At 39.0% G+C, this 15,470-nt stretch overlaps 1 protein-coding gene across 1 annotated transcript in view; it reads right to left on the bottom strand.

The window, feature by feature from the left end:
* The window catches only part of FAM129A (family with sequence similarity 129, member A), a 185,004-nt gene that overhangs the window by 168,985 nt on the left and 549 nt on the right, over nucleotides 1-15,470 (bottom strand). The window lies entirely within an intron of this gene.

Raw genomic sequence — 15,470 nt, 5'->3', positions numbered from 1 at the left:
TCTTCAAAACTTGATACATATTTTATACTTGCATCATATCTTTATTTGGATTAGAGGTATTTCAAGTAGTCAATAATCAAGTTTAGAGGGCTTGAATTTTTCTTACCTAAAGATATAGCTTACCTTCAAAGTGAGATTACATTTAAAGCAGAAAAACTATTCATTAAAACCTTAGGGTCAACATATTGAGGAGATGTTAGGGAAGGGATGATCAACAAAGTGATAGGAGTTTTTATGGTAACTGATAAATGGAAGGATACAGAAGGAAGCTGTGTCACGTGGGAATTCAAGGGTTGGACAGAAATGATGTATGCCACCTCCAGGCCTAGTCAATAAAATGTTTGCCCCTAATTCAACACCGTCTCTTTTCTCTTATATACAGACATACGCAGTGTGTTTAGTTAAGGTCTCTGTGGTCATAAGAATAGAGAAGTCACTAGATCAGGGGTTCCTAATCTGGGGTCTATGGATCTTCATGGGATCTTCGGATAGAATTCAGGGAGTCCAAAAGTGGAATGGGGGGAAATAACATCTTTACTTTTATTAACTTCCAACACGAATTCATCATTTCCTTCAATTATGAATGTAGGCAAACCACAGTAGAATTTAACAGAGCTTGTGACCTCACCGTCGCCAGAGATCACACATTCTTCCCGGCACATTTCATTAACTGCACATCATACAATAGCACTTCATCAATGTGACAGTGGTTATCAGACCCTCCACGGGACCTTATCATTGAATGCATTAATAAAGAGACACATATATTATTATGTCACAGGTTTTTAATATATTTTGATATCTGTGTTTCAATAAAATTGGTTTCTCTTGTAAGCCTATGTATTTTTTTTTAATTTAAAAATGTTACTATGAGAAGGAGGTCCACAGATTTCAACAGACTGCCAAAAGGCTCCATGGGCAACACACTAAAGGGAGAGAGTCTGGGTCCTCGAATGACCCTAACTCCCTTCTCTATCCCACACTGAATCATATTGGATTGTGTAATGAGTGAGAAATAAATCATTATCATGTCAAGTCACTGATATGTGAGGAGAACTCAGCAATTAGCCCACTGTAGTGTACATTGAAATGTGGCTTCAGGCCAATGCCAGTTGGTTACAACTGCAACCAGATTCCATGCACTGAAGAGACAGGCACTGGCAATGATGTGCTGGTAAACTGAGTCTTAAAAAAAAAACAACAAAAAAAGACCTACCATGGCTGATTTTCAACTACCAATACAATGGCACTGAACTCTGAATTAGAAGGGTTGCCCGGACTCGGGCTTGAGCCAGTGTGAACTGACTCCTGGCCTGTCGTTGGAACTGCTCTCCCCATAACAGTTCCTAGAAAGGTGTCTTGCTATTGACATCCCCTGGCTGGAGGGGAAGGATGTATGCAGAATCTTGAGAATAATTGCTGGAAGGCTCCTATTTAAACCATCGTGTCTGACTTTTTCATAATGAATAAATAAAGAAGAATACCTTAGGTGCAGCAATTTGTACATTCCACAAGCTGTTGAAAAGAATCTAATTAGTACTAATTACAATACTAGAGTGTCCCAACAAATTATAATGCCATTGCTTCTGTAGAGGCATTGTGTTTAAACACTCTGAAACATTAATTAGTCTACAGAACAAATGTGTGAGATAGGTATTATTCAGCAGTGTCTGGAAGCCAATTATTTACTCTGGGAAAGCCTGATACTGTTTCTGATAGTAAAAACAAATTGACAGTTGGACGGGGAAATCCCAGAATTACATGAACTTCGTGTCTGAACTCCTTTTATTTCACTGAGCATTACTGCTGTCCCCATTTTACACCCGAGGAACGGAGCTCAGCCAGTTATCAGACCCAAACGCACAGAGAATCCAGCCTCAGACTCCGCAAATCCTCAGGAGATTATCATGCTTGTTTTTCTAATTTAAAATCTTCTTTTATGAGTCTTTTGTGTCTTATTTTCCAAATATATTTTATTTTATAATGAAGAAGCTGTTTAAAGGGACCATTTTATTAAAGTTAAAGTGACCTACTATGCTGCTTTCGCTTATTTATAAATTCCCTATTATGTCTGCTAACATGCAGACAGATTTTACTTTCTGGATTAAGCTATGTAAAATCTCATCTACTGAAAATATTCACTTCAAAATATAGTCAAATCATTTAGAATTAAGCTATGGAATCAAGGGTTTAGTAAATGTTTCAATCTCATTTTAAAATAAATAAGTTGGGCTTCCTTGGTGGCTCAGTGGTAGAAGCCACCTGCCAGTGAAGGAGACATGGGTTCAATCCCTGGTCCAGGAAGATCCAACTTGCTGAAGAGTAACTAAGCCCGTGTGCCACGATCACTGAGCCTGTGCTCTAGAGCCTGGGAGCCATTAACTACTGAGCCTAAGTACTACAACTGCTGAAGCCCAAGAGTCCTAGAGCCTGAGCTCTGCAACAGGAGAAGCCACCACAATGAGAAGCCCTTGCACCATAACCAGAGAGTAGCCCCCTATCACCACAACCAGAGAAAAGTCTGCACAGCAATGAAGACCCAGCACAATCAAAAATAAACAACTAAATAAAAATAAAACCATAAATAAATAAAGTGAATAACTCACTGTTTAAGCTCATGCTCTTTTTCATCAGAAAGGAGCTATGTGGACAAGAAAAAGCTATGTGGACCAGGACTGCAGTTTCTGGAAGAACATTTGATATTCTGCTGCTTATTCTCTGAGAAATTCACTTGCCTGTCAAAGAGTAGGCACTCAATACACATTAGTGTTTAATGTTGCTGTTATCATTATTATCACTCCTCAGGCCAGGAGTTATCATTTTTAGTTAAGAATTGATATCCCAATTGAATGCACAGGTCTTATTTATGCTCCAAAATTCTTAGCTGCTTTAAATCTAAATTGTTGTTGTTGGTTAGTCGCTCAGTCATGTCCAGCTCTTTGCATCTCCATAGACTGTAGCCCGCCAGGCTCCTCTGTCCATGGGATCTCCCAGGCAAAATTACTGGAGTGGGTTGCCATGTCCTTCTCCAAGGGATCTTCCTGAGCTAGGGATCAAACCCGCATCTCCTACATTGGCAGGCAGATTCTTTACCACCGAGTACATTTCAATTAATGACTAATTTAATCCCTCTTTACAATGAAACAGTTGGAAATATTTATACTCCAGATATTCAATTCAGTCCCTCAATCGTGTCCCACTCTTTGCGACCCCGTGGACTGTAGCACATCAGGCTTCCCTGTCCATCACCAACTCCCGAAACTTGCTCAAACTCATGTCCATTAAGTTGGTGATGTCATCCAACCATCTCATCCTCTGTCCCCTTCTCCTGCCTTCAATCTTTCCCAGCATCAGGATCTTTTCCAAGAGTCAGTTCTTCTCATCAGGTGGCCAAAGTATTGAAGCTTCAGCTTCAGTATCAGTCCTTCCAATGAATATTAAGGACCAATTTCCTTTAGGATTGACTAGTGTGATCACTTACTCCAGATATTGCACAATATTATTAACGTTGTGAGTGAAATTTACCTTTATTCTAACTATGTCTGTTTTGTTTAGACCATTATTCAGGCTTCCCCGGTGGCTCAGCAGTAAAAGAATCCACTTGCAAGGCAGGATACACAGGAGATGCAGATTCGATCCCTGGGTTGGGAAGATCCCCTGGAGGAGGCAATGGCAACCCACTCCAGCATTCTTGCCTGGAGAATCCCATGGACAGAGGCTACAGTCGTGGAGTTGCAAAGAATCCGACACAAATGAAGCAACTGAGCACAGACAAATCATTCAGACATACCTATCTAACTCACTCAGCATGACCTGCATAGGAAATAATTTTAAAAACAAGCATCTTCAATCCAAATTGGGAAAACTTCTGAATTCTTAAGCTAATCCTAGAAACTGTCAGTTGTCCGGTGTGATCCCCCAAGGTAATGGCACAAGACAGCACTAACTATGGCCTTTTTGAAAGAACATCCACAGTTTCCTTTCATTTCTCAGTCAATCCTGCTCATCTGTCCTGGCCCCAGACCAGCCCCATCTCAGCAATTCTTCATGAAGATCTGCTCCACTCCTCTCCCAAACCTACTGAGAATGTTGGTAGCAGGTAGTACAACTAAATTCTCCAACAGCTGTTCCAACAGACCCAAAAACGCAGTATTCATATTGCTCTTTCCTAGAGACCTGGAGACAAGAATTATTTCTGTGTTCCATTTCTCTCCTCATTGTGTTCATATTTTCCTCTACTTTAGCACATGGAACATATTTATAAAAAACTGTCTTAACACCATTGTCTGCTGATTTCATCATGTCTGTAATTCCTAAATCTGTTTCTATTGATAATTTTTTTCCCCTTTGAGTTATGATCTTTTCCTGTTTTTTCATTTGCCTGGTAATTTTTTTATCAGATGCTGGGTATTATGAATTTTACATTGTTGAATATATATTTTACTGTATCCCTATAAGGAATATTGGACTTTGTTCGGGCATGCAGTTAAGTTACATAGGATCAGTTTGATCCTTTTGAGGTTTGCTTTCACATTTTTTTTTATTAGAGCAGGTTCAGACCAGTGTTAGAGTTTAAAGTTAATTTCTGTTCACTACTACTTACGACTTGGAGAAGGAAATGGCAACCCACTCCAGTATTCTTGCCTGGAGAATTCCCATGGGCAGAGGATCCTGGTGGGCTATAGTTCATGGGGGTCACAGAAAGTCGGACACGACTAAGCGACTCACACACACACACACACACACACACACACACACACACACACTACTGAGGACTCCACACAATGCTCTATGTATTACAAGATCTTTCTCTTATATTTTGTTGCTGTTGTTGTTTTTCTAATGTCCTTCTATTTGGGATGATGGGGATGTAAACTATTTCTAGCTCTGGATGACCTCCAGGAACTGTTTGACTCTATAAAATCAGATACACGTGATCGTCTGTTCTAGAAAATGATCTTATATTACTTCTCTGCTAATTTTCTCTTCATTTTCTTTGTTCTCTATTTCCGAGAACTTCAGAGTCAGACATTGAAATTTTTGAATTGACTCTTTAATTTTTAAATATTTTTTAACATTGCCTCTTCTATTTCCTATCTTTTGATCTTTTTGCTCTATTTTTACAAGACTTTCTCAACTTCGTTTTCCAAAGCAACAACTGGATTTCTAAATTTCTTGATCATTAGATTTTTAATTTCCAAAGATTTTTCTTATTCTACTATCATCATTTCTTGCATTGTCTTGCAACCTGAACTTGTTTTCCAAACTCGATACTTCTCTTATTTTTTAGGATATTCACTATAGTTTAAATTTTTTTCTCCTTTCATTCATTTATTAAGCAAATATTTATTGGTAACAAACCATGTATCAGACACTGATCTCTCAAAACAAAGACCTTGCTCTCATGAAGGTGAAAATCGGTGATAGGCATTAAAAAACTAGCAAACACATTTTATTAAAATGTTGGTTGGTAATGAGGATCCCCTCCACCAAACACTCTCTCACTTGCTCACTACACTCCACCCATGCCACTCTTTCTTCAGTTTGCTCAAGTTTCTTTTTCTCCTTCCCTTCCTATACACTGTTTTCTATGCTTAAAATATTCTTCCTTATCCTGCTGAGCACTGTATCTTCAGAGTATCTCATCTCCTTGCCCTACCATCAGTTTTCCAATCTCACTACACTTTCTATTCCATTCATAACATTTATAAAAACTTGTAATGTTGCTTACTTACCACATAATAGCCATTTATGCTTCTTCCTTGCCAAGTGAGCCTGATTTTGTTCAGGTGTCGTGATAGCCATGGGCTTCAGAGAAGACAGGGCCTGGCCGAAGCCAGGGGTGATTCTGGATCAGTCTAACAAAATCATGATAATTCCATACTATTGCTAGTGATGGCTTAGGAAAGAATGTGTGACCCAATTCTGATCAGTGGGTCACATGTCAAGGGAAGTCTGCTATGAGAAGCTGGAGAAAGTTTGCTCTTATAAAGAGACTAAAAGAATAGATAGTCCTATTCTCTGCCTCTGGGACATTGCTTTACTTAAGAATGTGGTATCTCTCGCTACTCTAGTCATCTTTCAACAGTAGGAGTGCTAACCCACAGACAGCAGAAAGACAAAAATAAGCTGACTTTTGATGATATCACAGAGCCACTAAATTATTCCTATCTTCATGCTTCTTTACATTCCAGTGAGCTCTACTTGAGAAATCTACTAGATAATGAGCTTCAAATACCAAAGAGACATCAGCGTAAGGAGTGATGAATTAAGTAACATTTACTTGGAAAACAAGAAGTAAATAAGAAAAAAAGAATATAATGTAATGGTTATATGTTCTGACACAGCAAAATCATAAAATAAAATTGGAGAATTGTGATGGCATGTATAAAACTTACTAATTCTTCTTTTCAATTTATTTTTTAATTGGAGAAAAATTGCTTTACAATGTTGTGTTGGTTTCTGCCATACAACAATGCAAATCAGCCGTAATTATACATCTATCACCTCCCTCTTGTGCCTCCCTATGAATTCTTAAAACATTTGTTCAACAGTTTTCTGCAATAATTGATGGTGGTAATAGTCACATTATTGTTTCATACAGTTGCATGTATTAAGTGGGATAATGCAGAATTTGAAGGTATTTAATTCCATTATCTATTGTGACTTTGAGAACCAAGAAAAAGGAGACAAAAATATAATGTAGGACATACAAAGTTTTTTTCATTGTTCTATTAAAATGGTCCAGAAGCAACGGCTAACCCAGTTGGCCTCCCCAGGCCCAACTGTCTTCTTAAATACCACTTTCCACTAAGAGAAATCAGGGATTCTTTTAGACATTGCTTATTGCAAGTATGGGATAGGAAATATACATGATGAACCAAGGACATTTTGACCTACCAGAAGAAAGCTATCAAACACTAGGAGGGTAATTTCAAAAGGACTCAGGAGCCAACTTGAAAAGGCTTTCATTGTCCATGATGGGAATTTTCAATAAGGATAAGAATTTTTAGTAAGCATAAGAATTACAACAAGCTCATGAGTTAATAATATTTTTTAAATTAACTAATAATCTTCAGAGGACGATAGGAAACCTAAAATTATTTTGAAAACTGTTAAATAAAATGAAATGGTAAAGGTTTTTATTCTGCCTTTCCTATGTGAACTATCATTTGAGGTCACCAAATAGTAAATAAGGAAAGTAGCACTACATAAAGTTGGTCAATCTAATAAATGAAAACAAAATGACATAATTAGAATATCACCATTCTTTGATTCCAGAGATATCAATGGGTCTCAGCAATGAGCATCAATAACTGCCAAGTGAAAATGAAAGTGACTTAGTTGTGTTCAACCCCATGGACTATACAGTCCATGGAATTCTCCAGGCCAGAATACTGCAGGGGGTAGCCTTTCCCTCCTCCAGGGGATCTTCCCAACCCAGGGATCAAACACAGGTCTCCCGCATTGCGGGTAGATTCTTTACCCACTGAACCAGAAGGGAAGTCCAAGAACACCGGAGTGGGTAGCCTTTCCCTTCTCCAGCAGATCTTCCTGACCCAAGAATTGAACCAGGGTCTCCTGCACTGCAGGCAGATTCTTTACCAGCTGAGTCTGCTAACATCACCAAAAGAGACAACCAAATGTTAGGCGCCTCCAAATGAAGAACACAGCACCACCTATAGCCTTGACAAAAGTATTAATTCTCAACCTGATCACATCTCAATATCCCTCTGTCAATTTGCAGAAAATATAGGAGAAATGTGTGGAACGGCACCATGAACAATTTCCAGACTGTGGGAAAAGTACATGTCCAATAGTCCAGATCTGTCAATACATTATTTGCAAGTAAAAATTAGAGATGTAAGGGAAACCTGTAGATTAAAGACAGATTTTTGTAATGGGCAAGACTAAACTATAGTGTTTAAAAATACATTGTTGGGTGATAAAACCATAGGAAATGTCAGGAAGTCATTACTATACAATCTAGGATGCCTAGTATGGTCGTTTGTTATATTGGCAGCCCCTAAGGAATCACAACTCATGGTATTCATGACTTTGTGGAGTTCCTTCCTCTTACATCTGAACTGGCCCTGAGATTTGCTTTAACCAATAGAATATGGCAGAGTAATACTGTGCTGTTCCAAGGCTAAGCCATAATAAGCTCTTGTCTTTGCTTTCATGCAAACTCTGACCTAGTACTTTATTTTTTTAGTAAAGAAAAACTAGCTAGTTCTATTCAATTTTATTTGGCACTAGGGGCAGAATATATCCTTAGACCATAAAGGAGAATAATTCTCTGTTCCACAATTTGGAAACTTTTAAATAGTATTTTCAATCACGAGATCTATTATTTTCATTTGTCTCTCAGATGAGTAACATAAAAAATAATAATAATAAAACAATTTTGTCTACCCTCCTCAAAAATCAATCTTGATTTTTCTTCTGTTGAAGGAACTGTGCTGTCAACAGTCAGCTGTCAATCCATGAGGCAGCTGTAATTAGGATGGAGAATCTGACCATGGGGAATGACTTCATTTTTCTTTTTAATTTGAAGATAATTGCTGTACAGAGTCACGTTGTGTTGGTTTCTGCTGTACAACAACATGAATCAGTCATAACTATACACATATATTCCCTCACTCTTGAGTCTCCCTCCTCCCCACCCTGTCCTATCCCTCTAGGTCGTCATAGAGCATCAGGCTGGGCTCCCTGTGTTATACACCAGCTTCCCACTAGCTATCTATTTTACATACTGACCTAGCGTTTTAAAATTCAGGACCCTGTTGGCGAGACCAGTATCTTTAGGGCTGAACAACAATCTCTGGGAGTAGTTTTTTGTTTTTTTTGTTGTTTTTTTTTTTTTTGAGATTACAGAGGGGAGGCTTCTGGGATGCCTACTGAAGCTCTTTCCATTTCTTAACCTGGGTGATGGCTACAGGATATTCACCTTGTAATGATGCTCTAAGCTATGCATTTGTTTACATGGTTTTGGAGCCTATGTTTTATTTTTAAATTAAAATGGTTTTAAGAAAAAGAAAAAAAATCCCCATGGTTTGGCATAGAGACCTTTATTCCTCTTCCAAAATTCCTTTGGACTGTGGACTTTTTATTTATTTATTTTTAGACTATGGACTTTTTTAAAAGCACTCAAGGCTTCTAGTTTAAAACTTTTGATTTATTCTAATCTATCCACAGCAACATCCAAACACATCAAGCAGAGAAATATAAACTTCTTTGGATCTTAGATCTTGCGATTTGTAAAACCGAATTAATTTCTTTCATATATAAATCTTTTCTTCACTCCTGTGAGAAAAAACATATAGTACAAAAAACAGAGGCACTTTTATAAACTGGCTTGCATTTTCTTACTGGCAGCAACTTGCTGGTCTCTTTTTAAAATGAGTTTTCCAGCTTCAAAGGAGAAAATGTGTATTACATTTGGGATTGTGTGTGTGTGTGTGTGTTTTAGTTTGGAACTGTTAGAATTTTAGCCCTCGTGTCACATTTTACTAAAGTGCTTTAAAACAGATTGTAGCAGATGAAGTGTGCTCTTTTGTTCTCTTGTCTTCCTTTTCATTATTATCGTCACCTCTGACTTCATTTTCCATTTCACAAGGCAAATTGTTGTAGGTATCTTTTTTCTTAAAATGGTGTTAGCTAGCTTCACTGACAAAAGAAAATAAAATAAAATTTCTGGTTAAGGGATCAAAATTCACTGTCATACAGCACATGTTTTGTAAAACGTTCACAGTCCATTTACTTTGATTGAATTAGAAACTGTCACAAATCACGCTCCTGCTATTGCACTTCTTATCTGGGAATCCAGTTCAGATAATAACCCCAAAGAATAACAGAGTACAACCACAATCAGTTCAATAGTTCACAGCAAGATAAAGAAATGAAAATCACTATGGGCATCGTAGGAGTTACTATTATAAAAAATAAATAAATAAATAAAATTTAAAAACCATTATCGTCATTCTAGGAGTTTCTATTACTAAAGCACTCTTGAGGAAGTGGTTCTCTCGTAGCAAATGTCCACAGGAGAAAAATGTGTTTCATCAAGACCAGATCTTGATTTAGCATCTGACTCTATGAATTCCTCAAAGCATGAACTGGGACTCAAGAGGGAAGACCACTCTTTCTTCCACAAGTACAGGAGAAAATGTTGGTTTGTCTGAGCCAAGTGTCCTTATTTTTAATGAGATTTATTAGATTAGGAAACTCAATTCACATTAAATTCTTAAAGTCTTGATTTCCATTCACAAAGACTAAACGTAGCAGAAAGTAATAGTTGCCACCAGAAATTCCCAATCTGCAATAGTTTTCCTAATGCAAAACTCCTGCTAGCTTCATTCAGTTCAGTCACCTCATTAGTAGACTGGTATTTTTAAAATTAAGATATAATTTAGATGTATATAATCAATACACATTTTTGCATTATTTATACTGGATCTTCTCCTTCTTTTCTCCCATCTCTGCTATTTCCACCTGAGGCACTGCAACTCCTCACTTCTTAGGCGAACTCATTCATTTCTACAAATTAGGACTGAGACAAATACTTACGCAATAATTCTTACCCACTTCCTACTTTATTCGGATTAATTTTTCTTACAGGGGATCTAGGAAAGCGCTACACTTAGTGTACTGGCTAATATGCTTTGGGCCATAACAGAAAACAGTTATATTAGTTAGAGTTTGACTGTGAGTAACAGTAATGGCACAGGGAACACTGGCTTAAGTAAAACAGAAGTTTCTCTCTTCCTTATTACGGTCCAGAGGTAAGTAGTCCAAGGCTGGTATGGAAGTTCTACTACATGAAATCCTCAGGACCTGGGCTCCTTTTGTCCACTTCATTTTGCATGAATTCCTTCTTAAAGAACACCCCATAGTCCAAGATGGCTTCTCCAGTTGTGTTCACAATCTAGCCAGCAGTATGGAGGACAACAGAAAGAAAGGCACACCCTTTACTTTTAAGATCACTTTCTGGAGATGACATACAACACTTCTATCTACATCCCATTAGCCAGAACTCAGCTACACGACCCTATCTAGTTGCAAAGGAGACTCCTACTAGGTGTCTTTATTCTAGGAGTTCATGTGGCCAGCTAATACTTGGAGCTTCCATCATTTTAAAAAGCAAGAGAGTATTATATTAGGGGATAACTAGCAGTCTCTACCAGCCCAACTTGTATCTCTCATAACAAGAAGTACCCAAAAGTAGGGCAGGCAGTCAGTGAGGTTTGTTGGGCTCCAACTTCTCCTCTCTGAGGCTGCCTCGGCCTGGCACAGCTCCATGTGTCGCCTCTGTCTTAAGCTAGCTCCCTTCCTGCTCCTCAAGACAAAAACAGCAGTTCTAGGCATCATATTTCAGATGCAACAAAATCCAAAAGAAGAGGAGGAAGGATGTATCTCTTCCCTCTGTCCCCTTTTGAAAAGGGAAGAAAATTTTCTTAGAAGCAGCTGGCAAAGTTCCCTTCAAATCTCAGTGGCCAGATTTCATCACAATCCCATGCTTTGTACACAGCTGACCCTTGAACATCATGGTGGTCGGGGGGATGGGTGTGAGTGGTACCCACCCTCCACACAGTTGGCCCTGCATATATGCATTCCTTGGTAACAGCAGTTCCTCCATATCTCTGGTTCCACATGTTCAGATTCAACCAACTGTGAATCATGTAGTACTGTAGCATTTACTATGGAAAACATATCTTACCCATGAGTTCAAACCCATGTTGTTCAAGGGTCAACTGCAGTCACTGACAAGAAGACACCACCATGATAGGCAGGGACCCATCAGCACCCACCTCTCAGAAGCCATAAGTGGGGCTAACCTCTCTGAAACAGAGGGCTGCACAGAGGTTCAGTACCCTAACAAAATTGGGGCTCTGTTATTAAAGAGGAATGGGGAAAGGATGTTGGGGTGGCATCTAACAGTGTCTACCACACTCTGTATCCTAAAGTTCCATACAGTTGACCTTTGAACAACACAGGTTTGAACTCTGTGGGTCCACTTATCTTTTTCAATAGTAAATACTATAGCACCACACAATCCACAGTTGACTGAATCTAGGGATGTGGACCCATGCTCAGTGAGGAACCGCAGTTATTAAGGACCTACTATAAGTTATACGCTGGAGAAGGCAATGGCACCCCACTCCAGTACTCTTGCCTGGAAAATCCCATGGATGGAGGAGCCTGGAAGGCTGCAGTTCGCACAGAGTCGGACACGACTTAAGCGACTTAGCAGCAGCAGCATAAGTTATACGCAGATTTTCAACAGCACAGAGGGTCTGCACCCTTAACCTTCATGTTGTTCAAGGGTCAGCTGTACTATTACTAGAGATAAACTGGTCTCTAAAATCAGACCAGTTCTCATACCCATCTCCTACCAACAAATTACAAGTGAAGAAAAAGCAGTGTGTAGACTAATAACTACACATCTAGGTTGCGTAGACCACAAACTTCCTAGTGTCCATGCACCTGGTCTAGGCAGACTTTTCACTCCAGACACTACAATCAGCATGAATTTCCCATTTCAGCTGAGTTAGCCCTTATGGTATAAATAGGAGAAAATTTCCCTGAGAGAAATACATGTTGTTTTTAAGTTGAAACTCGCTTCTTACTTTATAAGCATCAGATCCCTTATGAGCATTTCAGAAGAAGCCACTTTACAGGTTCAGTGTGGCTGACGATGCAATAGTAAGTCTAGGAAAAGCAGTTTTCCTGACTGCTGCTGCCAGGCCTGGAAGTGTCCTCCAGTATTCTCCCACCCCCACCAAGAACCCACGTAGCCGTCAATTCTCAGCTACAGCACTGAATTTCCAGTGCTTTTCTGGCCCTCCACGGGACATATGTGGGAGAGTTTTCAAGTTTGTTTTCTTTTGATTCATTAACAATTCAACGGCACTTTTTTTAAGGAAACAAAATTATTGCCTTAACAGGAAAACACTGTTTTTGGAGCTGTAGTTCACTTCTAGGCATACTAAAAGCTTGAAAGGAAAAGAAAACAAGTCAGAAAAAGAAAAAAGTGCCCTAAAATGACCACTGATGCCTGCATTATATGAGCTTTCTTTTTCCTTAAAGAAAAATCCTTTTAGGTCACTACTAAAAAGCATTTCTGAAGGCTAACAGATGACACCACCCATGTGATTACAAACTGATCTTAGTATTATTTATGAATTGCATCATTTTATCAAGGGACGTTACTCAAAGACTTTTAGACCCTATCCTCAAAATGTATTCTGTCCTTAAGAAACATGAGCCAGTCAGTGATTTTCAAAACTAACATCTTTAGAGACAAAGTAATACCTTTAACACTTCTGACATCACTACCTAGAGATTGACTAAATCCTAAGAAAGAAATTACTTTTGAAATATCCGTGTGACAGAGATCACTATTAACACAAAGTTTTGAGGCACACGAACCAGATGGCAGCTGTTAAATGATTGGCCGAAAAGCCAGTGCTGATTCAGAATCATCAGCCTACTAAAATACAGCTGCTCTCAACACGTACAAGATTAAGTTAACAAAATTCACTGCAAATGTATTGACTAGTTGTCCTCCATGTTGGCAAAGTTTATTAAGCTTGAAGACAAGTTATTGTCTCAGCTACAGGAGCTTTCAAATCCATACCATTTCACTGGCAGCTACTTTATGAGAAACAGGTCATAAAATTGTGTTTAAACTTTACCGTCATATTTTCAATTGTTCTGCTTACGATTAAATAAAAGCCTGAGAATATTTATGGGCTGAAGGATGGGCAAAGCAGTGAAGACAGGGTTATGGTTTTTTTTCAGGGATCTGGGGCTTAAAAACTGTCAGGAAATCACAGCCTCATGACCTTCTTTTGGTCATGCACTAACAATTCACAACACCATGCATTTTTCCAGTGCTGTTTTCTCTTTTTGGCAAGACCAGTATTCTCAAATGAGGAGACTTCTCATTTTCTCTGGAGGTATTCTAACTTTAACTCTTCTCTTGCCTCCACCCCTACATATTTTGAAAGTGCCCTCCCAAACAAATAATGAGGAGACATAAGAGAACAAGACTAGAGGATATAATGACTGTCACACAATCTGTTATAGTTTTAATGCATTCAGAACACATTTATTACCAACCCTTCCTGTGCACTAGCTATCTCATATTTTTGTATGTGTAATAATTTGATTTCAGAATGAAAAAGGTAACACATTTTCTTATCATACGAGTACATCAGCAGCAATAACTGTGGTAACCATGAAGTCTTCAAGCAAGTTAACCCCTCATATGGCTGGACTTCCAACGATTACTGTAGATGGCCATGCTACAACTTTATGTGTTTCTAAGCTTTTCAATGAAATACGGTTTTATAAAATAAATGCCATAAACCTATTTTGCTAATAACTAAATGCAAGCCCCTTCTCACAATGTTCTATTACATTGTTCTTCCAGTCCCCTACACACTGATATCGACAATAAGCCTGTAGCCAAATTTGTAAGACTAAAGCACACTTAGTTTAGCTTTGTTTTCTAATATAAATAAATCATCCATCTTTTCCCACATGTTAAATAAACAGCAAAGGAATACTTGACCAAATTTTGCTCCCTGACAGTATGGGCTGTTGGTGATCAGCAGAGCAGAAGTCTGGAAAATCAATTAAGTTGCTCTCACGTGCCCTGATTTGATATCCGTTTTAAGTGGTTTTCAACGTTGTGGTAACTGCAAGGAAATACGGAATAAGCACACTAACTAAATCCTTTCCTCTTAGGAAATGGTTCAGGGGCCAGAAAGAGGTATCAGAAAGAACTTAATTTTTTTTTAAACAGAATTAGGATAAAGCCTAGAGTATAATACTAGTTTAGCAGGTATTTCTAAAGCCAGAAAACACAAATTCACGAGCTAACCAACTGTTAGGTAGTGGTTGTTGGCAAGATTTGTGGGGGAGGGAAGAGAAAGAGGCCAATTTCACCCAGGAGATAGAGAGTCATGATTTCCTGCAGTTTCAGCTCAGTTTGGGTTTTGTTTTCTTCTGCCTCACACTCTAATGTATCACTGTTTCCCTGAAAGTCGCTCAAGTGAGTTTCTCTCCGTCTACAACTTCAGCCACTGTTACACAACACGCGTGTTCCTCTTTTGCCTGCCTGCCCCCCGGCCCCTCGCCTCCCCTCCGGGAAGGGAACAACCTGGGAGAGGAATGACACTGGCCTTGCTGCCTCTGATGAAACCATCCCGCAAGTGACATTATGAAGTTCAAGGGAAGCTGTGGCCGACGCTGCGTTTTGCAAAACCTGGCCAATATCACCAGGAGGGGAATTCAGCGCAAGAGGCCGGGAATCCCCAGGGAAATCTCTAGAAGCGAGGGATATCCCCCCAGTTCTCTTTTCGGCAAGTTCAGAAAGGGCTCAGAACTGTGTGCCATGCCAGGTACAGGGGGCGAGGTGTTGCTGCGCGGGGGACGGGGGTTGGGGTGTGCAGAACAGACAC

The sequence above is a fragment of the Bison bison genome, unplaced genomic scaffold, assembly GCF_000754665.1.
Source record: "Bison bison bison isolate TAMUID 2011002044 unplaced genomic scaffold, Bison_UMD1.0 scf7180017864322, whole genome shotgun sequence".
NCBI classification, from domain to species: Eukaryota; Metazoa; Chordata; class Mammalia; order Artiodactyla; family Bovidae; genus Bison; species Bison bison.
Note: the sequence above shows the minus strand (reverse complement) of the source record. Positions and strands in the feature narration are given on the sequence as shown.